The 11,374-nt window shown below is 41.6% G+C and overlaps 1 protein-coding gene and 1 pseudogene across 1 annotated transcript in view; both read right to left on the bottom strand.

Annotated features, from left to right (window-relative positions):
* UNC5D (unc-5 netrin receptor D) overlaps window positions 1-11,374 on the bottom strand; it is a 274,310-nt gene that overhangs the window by 143,773 nt on the left and 119,163 nt on the right. The gene's annotated exons all lie outside the window — the stretch shown is intronic.
* LOC114007242 (uncharacterized) lies at window positions 2,696-2,809 on the bottom strand (annotated as a pseudogene).

Here is an 11,374-nt window from a genome sequence, read left to right as displayed (position 1 = left end):
AAGACAAAAACTCTAAAAAAGAAAAAAAAAAAAAAAAAAAAAAAAACCTAGGTGAGTATTTTTCTAACCTTAGAATGAGGACAGATTTCTTGCATGGTATAAAAGCCAAAAGTCATAAAAATTGACTATTTAATTTAAAAGTTCAATATAGCACAAAGACACCATAAACAAAGATAAATATAAAAAAGTTTTTTAAACTGTCTGTAATATGTGAAAAATTGTTGTTATGCCAAAATCAAGGGAGATATTAAATATAGTTTGTATTCAATAAAAATAGATGTTGTAACAGTGTGTTCTTACTATCAGCCTGGTCCCCAATGTATAGAAAAGACTGTAAATGAATAGGAAATAAGCATTCTGAAAGGAAAATGACACGTGCACTTGAGCAGATTATTGAGAAAACTACTAAAGGAGAAACAGCCAATGATAAGTTGATCAACTTCACAATAATTTTAGAAAAAAGAGAGATTTTACTTCTAACCTATTACCATGGTTATATTGAATCTATCTGGGGTTGGAAAAAGTAAAAAGAAAGATGTTTTCATACATTTTGGGAAACAATACCTCTATAGTACAATCTTACCATACCAGAATGGAAAAATATTTCTATAATTTAATGCAAAGCTCTACTGGTACCAAGAGCATAATCATTAGTAGAAATCCAGAGATCTGTGCTAAGATGTTAATCATAATTTTGCTCATCATCATAATGAAACTGGAAATGACCTAAGTGCTTGTTAATAAGTTAAATCAATCTTGGCACTTTTATTCAATAGAACACTATGTAACCACGAAAAATAATACTGCATTTCTATTCTAACAGAATGGGAAAAATATCCATGAGATATTATTGAGTACAAAAAAGGCATTTCATAAAGTTATATTTTTATTATCTCTATACTTAGAAACACACACACACACATTTAAGGATCCAGAAGGCAGGTCACTAAATGTTTTTTGAAATTTTTGATGGCCGTTTTCATCTAGATTTCTGCAATTTTTTGTGTAATTTACTCACAAATATTTCTGGCTCTCTGCTGCTCAAATATGATTGCACTTCCTGGTCTCTTGTTGGTCGTGATCAAGTGAACAGTTCTGACCAATGAGATGCCAGTAGAAGTGACTTATTAATTGGGTTGTCAGAAAAGTCAAATACATCACGACTTTTCTGATTCCAGAGACAGAGTATTTAATTTCTTATTTTGAGATCCTTCAGACTCCTTTCTCCTTCTGCCAAAACAACTCCCAAGTTTTCAGAGAATACTTTCTTCAATAGCCTTGGAATTGCAGTAAGAATGTCATACAACTTAGTACCCAGCTGTATGCAATGGCCATGTAACCTCAAAAAGAACAAAATATTTGTTGTTTTAAGCCACTGAGATTTCTAGGATGTTTGTTACTTTATCATAATCTAGCCTGTTCTATTTTCACAATCTCTATGATGTTTATAAGCAGAAAAAAAGCTATTTTCATTAAATAAATATATGTTCCCAAATTAAAAAAAAACACACACACACAAAACAAAGCAAAAAAACTCTAATCCTCCTGGTCTCTAAGAGGTAAACAAATTCTCTTAAATTGCATAGCCTTCTGTTCCATAAACTACATATTAACTAAAACAAAACAGAACAAGTCACTTCTAGATGACTAGCAGACTATGTGACTGTCCTGCATCACATTCCGGCTTTGCAGCTCTCTTACCCGGCTATTGCAGACTCCTTCTTGATCTTGACCCAATTTTACCCAGCATAGATCATGGATCATGAACCATTGTGTCAAAACTCTAGGTTCTAAATCCAGGGAGCAAAATTTAAATGAAATTACATTACTTTTACATGTCATGTGTACTTCAGTCGACCATGCAATTTCATTAACAAAATTGAGTTTCTCATTGCTGTTTTCATTTTTTAAATAGTATAGGTAGTTTCATGGGTTACAAACATTCCAAGAGAAACCTAAAAAGAGGAGACTTTGCATATCCAACATTGTCTCGTTCCGGGAGGGTGTTTACGTTTCTCATTTTAATCAGCCTGGTCAATTAAATTGGGCGATTTCCTATTTGTTTCTCTCCAGTCTATCCTCCCCCTCTTTGCACTCTGAATTTTATGAACTAGCTCAGAGCTGCTGTTTGGGTTTCACAGCACTACAGGGAATGTTTAAAAAATAAACTAAATTGCCTCTGTGACTTTTTTTTTTTTAACTTGCTGAAAATGAGATTTTTCAACAGCCTCCACTCCATAACCCCCTCCTTCCTTTTTAATTTAAATTTTGGTACTAAAATGGGTTTACAATATTCCATTAATATCACTAGGGGAGACCCTTATTTTCTATGCAATGTACAGATTAGTCTGCAATTCTCCCCATCCCATCCTTCATTGTTCTGTGACTTTCTTGCTGCCTATGTATATAAAATACTTAGCAGTTTATTTGCCTTAAAACCCCACCTTTCTATACGACAGCCTGAGCGTTACTCCTCCTCAAATCCCAAATCAGAAATGCTCCAAAATCATGAACTTTCTAATCATTGACAGGATGCCAAAAGTGGAAAATGTGACACTTGACCTCATGTGACAGGTTGCAGTCAAAATGCAACAACACAGAAAAATCATATAGAATATTTTCATGTGGATAGGTGTATATCAAACACTGATACTAGTGTTTAGACTTGGGTCTCATCTCCAACATATTTCATTATGTTTATGTAAATGTTCCCAAATCTGAAATCTGAAACTCTTCTATTAGCAATAATCAGCAATAATCACGCCTCGGATAAACCTCATTGGCTACGATACTGCCACTGCGCAAAGCTGAAATCTGAAACTCTTCTGACCCCAAGCATTTTGAGTTCAGATACTCAGTCTGTACTTAAATCTCCCTGGACGCGTCTCTATGTGGAGATTTGCTCAGGGGTTATCGAGAGCTGATTCTGTGTCACAGTGACCAGTGAATCGGTGTGGTGTCTCGCCTCATCTCCTCTGTAAAATGAGAGAAATGGTGCCTTCTCTCCTCCACCTTGCAGAGTTCTTGGGAGGCCAAAAATAAAACCGCAAATGAGAGACAGTTTATAGGAGTGTAAACAATAAACTTCTGTAATGGGGTAGCAGATTCCAGAAATCTGTGCATGTCACATGGCTTCACTCCAGGTGCCAGGTCATTAGTCCGAATAGACTGGAAAGCTAGCAGCTTGTAATGGGTCATGCCTGCTCTTATGGAGTTTGAACTCAACCCTGAAGGTACGGAGGAACCACCAAAAGATGTTAACCAGAGGAATAATCAGAGTTCCACCAAAAAAAAGCATTCCAGCTACCATGTGGACAGTAATAGGTGACACTGAAGATTAGAGAGGCCAGACAGGAAGTCATTGCTCTATTAAAGGAGAGAGATGAAGATCCCAGGAGCATAGTGTGTTTACGATAGAGAAGCTGTGGCACATAGCAGAGCTTTAAACTAGGAGAAAAGATAAATGAAACAACCCTAGGAACCATATGTGACTCCAAAGTCCTAGCTTGGGTAGCTTAAGATCAGGGGTCCAGATTTTCCAGGTCAAATTCCTTTGCATGTTCATTATCATTGAAGCATCATCAGGCAATTTCAAGAAGTGATCATTGACTTGAGAACTGGACTTCACCCAATCCAAACAGACACCCAAGCAATGGGCCATAGAGAGTTTCTGGTTTAAGAATAAAGCTCATCTTAACCAAGATTTGTGGAGGAAGCGTCATGGAAAATGGTGCCTGCTCACGGGCTTCAGGCTGATGGAGATCACTTTCTAGGTCACACTTCAAGATAGCTTGGCGGTCCTTGAGTTAAGATGCGGCGATTCTGCCCTATAAATGCATCTGATTTTCGATTGTGGTCATCAATAACTGGCATGCAGACATCAGAAGTGCCCCTTTCAGGAGGTCAGCACTCCTTGCAGAGAGCCAATTGTCCTCTGGATACAAGATACAACTGTAGCCAGTTTAACGTGAACAGGGTCAATATCTAGCTGATGGTCACGATTCATTTGCTTACACACTAAGCTCTTGTTCAAAAATAACTTTGTATTTTCAAACCAACCACCTCTCCTCCCTACTGTCTCTGTAAATAGGGCATGTGAAATTAAACAACCATCGGGCTCCGGGGACTCAGTGGTGGTCGTGTGTACCTCTAGGACACTGTGCTCCACAGGCTGGGACCACCTGGAGGCCTGGGTTTGATTCCTGGTCCAACAGAAAGACCAGGTGCAGTGCTGTGAGGGAAGCGGAGGCACGGTCAGGACATCCAGTACTTCCCGGGATACAAAGTGAGACTGTCTAACACACACGGACAAGGCTCTAAGTACTTTCCTACTTATTTCACAATATACAGAGGTCCTGGGATAGAAATGAGGCACTGCATTTGGGAATAATTATGATCAAACTATCTCCCTCATTTTGTAAAACATTCTCCCTCCTGCCTTCATCCGACTCTGCCTGCATCACTCCCACATTTACACATATTCACCCTAAAAATTGTACATTGCCCTCGTCACCGCGAGCACCAGCACCAGAGTGCGTCAGAGAGACTCCCCAACACAGCTGCCAGGAGAGTGCCGCTCTTATCTTCCTGAGCGTGTCCACACTGCGTGAATACTCGCGCCACCCTTAGGCCACAGGCTCGAGCCTTCCAACATCAGCAGCTGCCACTGCACTCAACAGGGTCAATCTGTCCAGTGTTTAAGATGCCAGAAATGTGAGCTGCTGGGACCTCCTTTTAGAGTACAATGAATTAGAATAAGGACAGAAAGGATGCTTGGCCAGGAAATGCTTAAAAAAAAAAAAAAAAAAAAAAAGAAGATAATTATTTTCTACCAGGCACTGGGCTGCCTGAAGGCGAGGAGCACATCAGCTGTCTGTCCTCGCTCGGAGCAGTGCATCTGGCAGCCCTCGGCAGCGCCTCCTGTCCATGTGCTCCTGGTGGATCTAGTGGATCCGACCACACACCTGGGTTGGCAACAGGTAAACCCCTCTGTGATTGCCTGAAGGAAGTGCATAGCAAATGCCTCGCCTCTCCAGCAAACTCACCACTGAGACTGACAAGTCAGGGCTGCTTTTCCATTTTCAAGCTGCCCAGATTCACTTAGGTGAAAATGTGAGCTGGGGTGTGACACGCTTATGCAGGAAGGACTGGTACTACCTGATCCTGGTCTGCATCCTCCTCTCCCCCTTGTGACCAGGGGCTACAGGACCCTTTCCCTTTCTCTGCAAGTATTTAGCTTGCTTTAAGTCAACACTCCTCTCCTAACACCCACGCTTTGCGCAATTCACAGACTGAGTGCAGCCGTTCACATTCTTGTGCGCACACATGCTCTCTGTCAACCGTGGCAAAATGCGGTATTCCCAGAGGGCGTCATCTGCTTTAGAAACTACCGCAGCTTCCACAGAGCACAGGCTGGCTGTACCACAGCAGTAACCACAGCAGCATCCTGTGGGTCTAACCACAGAACCAGAGCCCCCTTAAGGCTGCAAAAGTACTGGGGAGTGGGGGTGGGGGAACACAATCCTCTTCTGTCTCTCTCTCTCACTCTTTTCATTTTTTTAAGCTTTTGTTTTGTTCTTTTTGACTTCACTGAACACAGAGGAAATTCCATGAATCCTACTTTCAATGTGGTTCACAGAGAGAAAGTGCTGGAATTGCGCATTTACAAGAATCATCCATTCTGGCATCTGAAAATGTGTTTTGGAACTCATTGTCCTTTTTCCTACAAGACGCTCATGCTGTCTGGTTCTCAACCACTGCATCCATAGTGGCAGGAAAGTGCACCACGACACAGGAATGAAGTTGAACACACTCTCTTGGTCAGGACTGTCTTGGGTTTCCTCGAAGGGGTTTAATGAGGACACCCAACAAGACGCCTGTGGAGTGAGAAAATGATACACAAAGTGGATGCGTTTGTTGGCTTGATTATTTGTTTACCACAAGACACACATTTCTGAGAAGGAGGGTGGTTATAGGATAATGTGAAATTAAATGACATCAGCTAAGAAAAGGACCTAGGCACAGGCAGACTCCTAATCATGGGCGGCCTCAGGGCCACGCATAAGAAACAGCTCAAGGGACCAGCAGTTAGCGTAATGGCTATGTCGCTGAACTCCCATATAGTCGATTGTGGTTCAAGTCTCAGACCTGGTGGCTTAAACTCACACTGGACATGTGTGCGTGAGTGCCCAAGATCCCAAGAGGAGAATAGAGGAGAAGGCATTATGGCATGACCATCCCCCTGGGGGATGATTTCTCACTTTCTGTTTCTCCGCCTCTCTCTTTCTGGTGAGCACACATGCCCTGAAGCAAAAACTTCTCCAAAAAATAAATAAATAAATAAAAATAATAAAAAAAAGAAACAGCTCAATCCAGGCTGTTCCAACGTCCCCCACCCTACGGGCCTGGTTCTAGAACCTGACATATAGATTAACTTTAAAGAAGAAAAGGATCCTGAAATCAAGCTCCTAAGAGTACCAAACAGCACGGCAGGCTGCTCACTGCAGATGAGAATGTCAAAGCAGTAGATGCCTTTTTCCATGTTTCTTCCCCTTCTAACTGTGTGAAGAAATGGCCAATTCCACCCGAAGTTTAGACCAATATAAAATGAAATGAGAAAGACACTAGAACCAATTTGCCTAATCCAAAATGTTGATTTGTGATCACCCCGAAGGGTGGTCTCAACAAAGGTAGTCTTGCATTACTTATCAGAGATAACCCATGTGCCCACACCTTCCACACACTCCTCCCTGCACAGTGGGTCGCATGGACATTTGCTGTCCTGCCCATTCCATGACACCACCTGGCAGTGTTTAACCCCCAAAGAGGGCACAGCAATTTAAGTCTTTTTTTTTTTTTTAAAAATTGCCCATTTTTACCTAAGAGCTTCACCTAGTGATCATAACTTTGAAGTATGAAATATGTACCTTACTGGCCAGTGATGGCGTAGTGGTTAAGGCAGCTGGATCCCACATAGCCAATTGCAATTTGAGTTCCAAACCCAGAGGCTTAAAAAACAAGCCAGACCAGGCACCTGTGCATGTATGCCCCAAGTCCCAAAAGTAGTATTGAAGAGAGTATTGCAGTGTGGCCACCCTTTATGGGGGTGGGGAGGACTTTTTTGCTTTCCCTGTCTTCCTCTTTCTGTCTTTCTTTAGTGAGTGCACACACCTTTTAGGAGAAAAGAAAAGAAATGGAATGGAATGGAATGGAATGGAAAGGAAAGGAAAGGAAAGGAAAGGAAAGGAAAGGAAAGGAAAGGAGGGGAGGGGAGGAGAAGAGCAGAGAAGAGAAGAGAAGAGAATAAAAAAAGGAAAGAAAAGAAAAGAAGAGAAGAGAAGAGAAGAGAAGAGAAGAGAAGAGAAGAGAAGAGAAAAGAGAAGAAAAGAAAAATATACCTTAGGCCTGGAGATTGGTGGGACGGAGGGAATGGTGGCTTGCTCCCATCTCATTTCATTGAACGGGAGAAATGAGAACCAGCTACAGTTGGGCATTGGGCAGCTGGTTGTCAGCGAGAGCCTGCTGTGGCCAGTCAGCCCCGGGCGAAAGCCCATCTATTCACAGCCCTCCCTGGCAGAGCAGGCCCCAGGCCTTCTCTCACCTAGATGGATTACCATAGATGTGCAACTCTGCTCTTCTCTGGCTTCCCTCTTTCCCATTTCCCCTGTTTTACCACATAAACTCACTCCCAGGAGAGTCAGAGTGATGAAGGGGTATCTTTGGCTCTGCATACATTACAGGGATCAAAACTAAATGCCGGATGATAAACAGCCCCCAAGAGCTCGGGATGCTCCAGGAGGAAATGATCTTTAATGGAGTCGCTCTTAAAAGTATCTACATGCAGCAACGCTAAATACCAGGAAGTCTGGGTTACAGATTACAGACCCAAATGCATGAATATTAAAGAAGAAAACAGCAGTGAGGCAACTAAGAGTGGGTGGAGGAAGCTACCCCGAGAAAACGCATGCAGTTTCTCTCCTTTAATCGGCTTGCTCTAGGCAAAGCCAGACCGATCTCGCCTTTCTTCTGGACTTGCCAACTTACCCTTTCTCCCTTCTCCCCAGCTCCTCAGTCACTCCACTTCTATCATATTCCCCCTGAAAGAACATCTAAAAACCATTGTTTGGAGAGTTCATAAAGGGCAAAACCTTTAACTATTGGCATATTGATTAGGATGACAGGTTTAAACTAGAATATGACTCCCCAGTACTGGGGTTTGGAGTAAACATGGGAAAGTGAAGGTTAGCTGGAAATAGGAATTTAGAAAATAAAATCTTTCAAAGTCATACCCCATAAATGGTTTTCTCCACTCATGCCAGTTCTTTTCCTTGGGGTAACTAATACTCTATTTATTCTTTTCCTTTCCAAGAATAGGTTATGGTAGTTGAGGGGGCAGGGGTTGCTTAGAGTTTGGGTACATCAAGTTTCACAAGTGTTGACCCCATAAGAATCCAGTTACGGTGAATGCCTTTCACAGTAGTCTGTTCACCCAGCCATAGCAATGCAACTTCAGCACAATGTTCTATAATGGTAGGAGTCCTGTGGAAGACCAGGGTTTGGTTCCTGGATTTACCTGAATATGCTGGGCTTGCAGGTATGCCCAAGACCCTGGCTGGCTGGGAAAGGCAGGGGAAAGATGTCAGCGTGAGACCCTGTCCTCTGTCTCACTGTCTCTCTTTAGAAATAAATAAATAAACTTTAAGAACCAAGTGCTTCCCCTGCTCCAGCAATGACACCGGTAATGGGATGTGCCATTGTTAAGTCTCTCCTAGAACATGCACTTGCTGGAGGGACAAGACACATTGAAACTGCTTTGGCTTCCAAGTGAAACATGAGCTCACATCTGTGAGTACACATATGTGTATGGGTATGTGTGCACACACATGTGCATGTGCTTTGTGCTTGCACAAGTGCATCTTGAACATTCAAGATAAAGACTGAGTCGAGGAGTAGAACTGAATTGCTGCGGAGACCAGCAGTCGCCATGAAAGGCAGCACAGGAGATTAATCTAAACGAGCCTCCATAGTAGCCCCAACACATTGCTGGCTTACTAGTTCCACCTTGCTCATGGCTGCTTCTATGATCATAGTGTTATGTCATCAGAATCATGAAAGACATAAATCTTCATTTCATGGAATTGATCACAAACTTAAGAGAAGAGGAGGTCACTTTACCTGCTGCATTGTCTAAACAAATCCATCGACGGGTCTTGAGTCGCTTAATCACGGTGCTGTCATTTGGTTTGGGTAAGCATATTTTCCCTTCATTAGATTTAATATATAATCTCATTATAGAAATCCAACACTCTGCACTGACTTGCAACTCATAAATCAGCTACTTCTATTCCTAAGGCCCAAGGAAGGAAAAAAAAATAACAATGCATAATAAAAATGCATAGCATCACACGATGTCAGCCACTCAGAAATGCCACCTTGTCACCCACTTACTCTCAGTGCTGATTTACCTAGTACAACTACCAAGACTAGCACACCGACCAAGCTTTTTTTATGCAGTCAGACTTCTTAAAAACATTTCACCCCATCCAGCAGGCGGTGTGGTGATTAAAGCTCTGGATCCCACATGACCAACTGTGTTGTTCAAGCCCTGGACCCAGCCTCTTGAAAAAAAAAACACTGGGTATGTGTGTGCCTGCCCAGAATCCCAAGAGGAGAAGGGAGGAGAAGGGACAGAGCATGGACATCCTTTTAAGGGATGATTCCTCTCTCTCTTTTTAAGTCTCTGGTTAGGGCATACATACATCCTATAGCAAAAACTAAAAACAAAACAAATGCAAACACAATAAAGAGGAAAAAAAAAGAAAACGTTTCATCATGAATCGTTGCACAAGGACACATCTGCACTTTTCTCCACATAAGCTATTCTTTATTTATGACCTTGAACAACAGCTGGTGACTCCAGACCACCCAGATACCACTTTAGGAAGCATATACAGGTCCTGTACTCTGTCTGGTGTAAACTGGGATGGAAGAGAGAAGACAAAATCTCTGGGTTTGAAAATGGTGCAATGCATTTGGGGAAAAAAGAGTATAATTTTAATCTTAATTAAAGAGGTTTTTATAAATGTTGGGATGTTCATGTTGACATATTTGCAATAAATAGACATCACTCATAAGATACCTACCTGTTGACATCATAAACTTCTACTTAAAATTTGAAAAAGCTTTCAAGCTAATAATTTCTTATACACACACACAAAGAAGCAAAGAAACCACTTTCCCGTGGCCTAATATTTTGACCCCTACAGATTCATTAGTCCACTGCAGACACATAGTAAAAGCTTCAGCTTCACGGGGCAACGATCAACGTAAGGAGGTATGAGTGTGATTAAGGGTTAGAAAGAGTTTAAAAGGTGCACCCGCTAACTCCCATGTGCTATTACGATGCCTTTTAGTGTTAAAAGTGTATCATCATTATATCTTTGGAAGTAACAATGTGAGTTTTCTTTAAAACTTTAATTTTCTTGCTGCTGGACATTTTCAGGCTCCGTTTACATCTTCATTTCACTAGGATGTTTTAATATAGGGTCTGAATGGTCCAATGATTCTATAAAGAGTAAAAATGCCCCGCTCTACATTTCAGAGGTATAGTTAATCTGTGAATGTTAAAGTAGTATGGAATAACCACAGTACCATAGCAGATAAATGTTGATAATGATTAAGAATTGAAATATGCAACTGGAACTTATCCCTTCAGGTTTCCTGGCCGTAAGGCACTTAAACGTTCACACTGTTCCCTTCACAAATGGAGACAGGAGTGTCTACACTCTAGCTAAGAATTTGATCTGGCACAAAGTAGAATGAAAAACAAATAAACAAACATACAACAAGAGCAAAGTCACCAGTAATTTCAAACTTTCAGCCAGGTATTTGCACAGAGTGGTCACTCAAGAGCAACTGGATATACTATGTAAATAGACACACACGCACACACACACACTGTCATGATAACTTGCTAAATATGGTTCCCAGACCACTAAGACTACTGTATCTGAAAATTAACACTTGTTTTGGGAGTGGTGTGTATGTGTGCATATGTGTGCACATTGTTTAAAAACTGAGATGATGAGAAGAATGAGAATACATACGGACAATTGACAATTTTATAAAGATGCAAAGCTATTGCACAAGATTCTACTCTGAACTGTGGGATTCCACCATGTCCTGCTATTGGCATTTATATTCCTGGGATTGCAAAAGTAAGGGGAGAGAGAGAGTTTTGGATTCAAACCCTAGAGGAAGAGGGGAGGCACCCAGAGAGGGAGCTTGAATGAAAGTGACCCTCTGACTTGAAGACAGCAGGAGAGGGGAACCACAAAGATGGGACAGGAAGTGTGTTCAAGATGGGAGACCATCG

This window comes from Tupaia chinensis, unplaced genomic scaffold, assembly GCF_000334495.1.
Source record: "Tupaia chinensis unplaced genomic scaffold, TupChi_1.0 Scaffold000144_1, whole genome shotgun sequence".
NCBI lineage: Eukaryota > Metazoa > Chordata > Mammalia > Scandentia > Tupaiidae > Tupaia > Tupaia belangeri.
The sequence above is the reverse complement of the archived record's forward strand: the minus strand, read 5'-3'. Positions and strand labels throughout refer to the sequence as shown.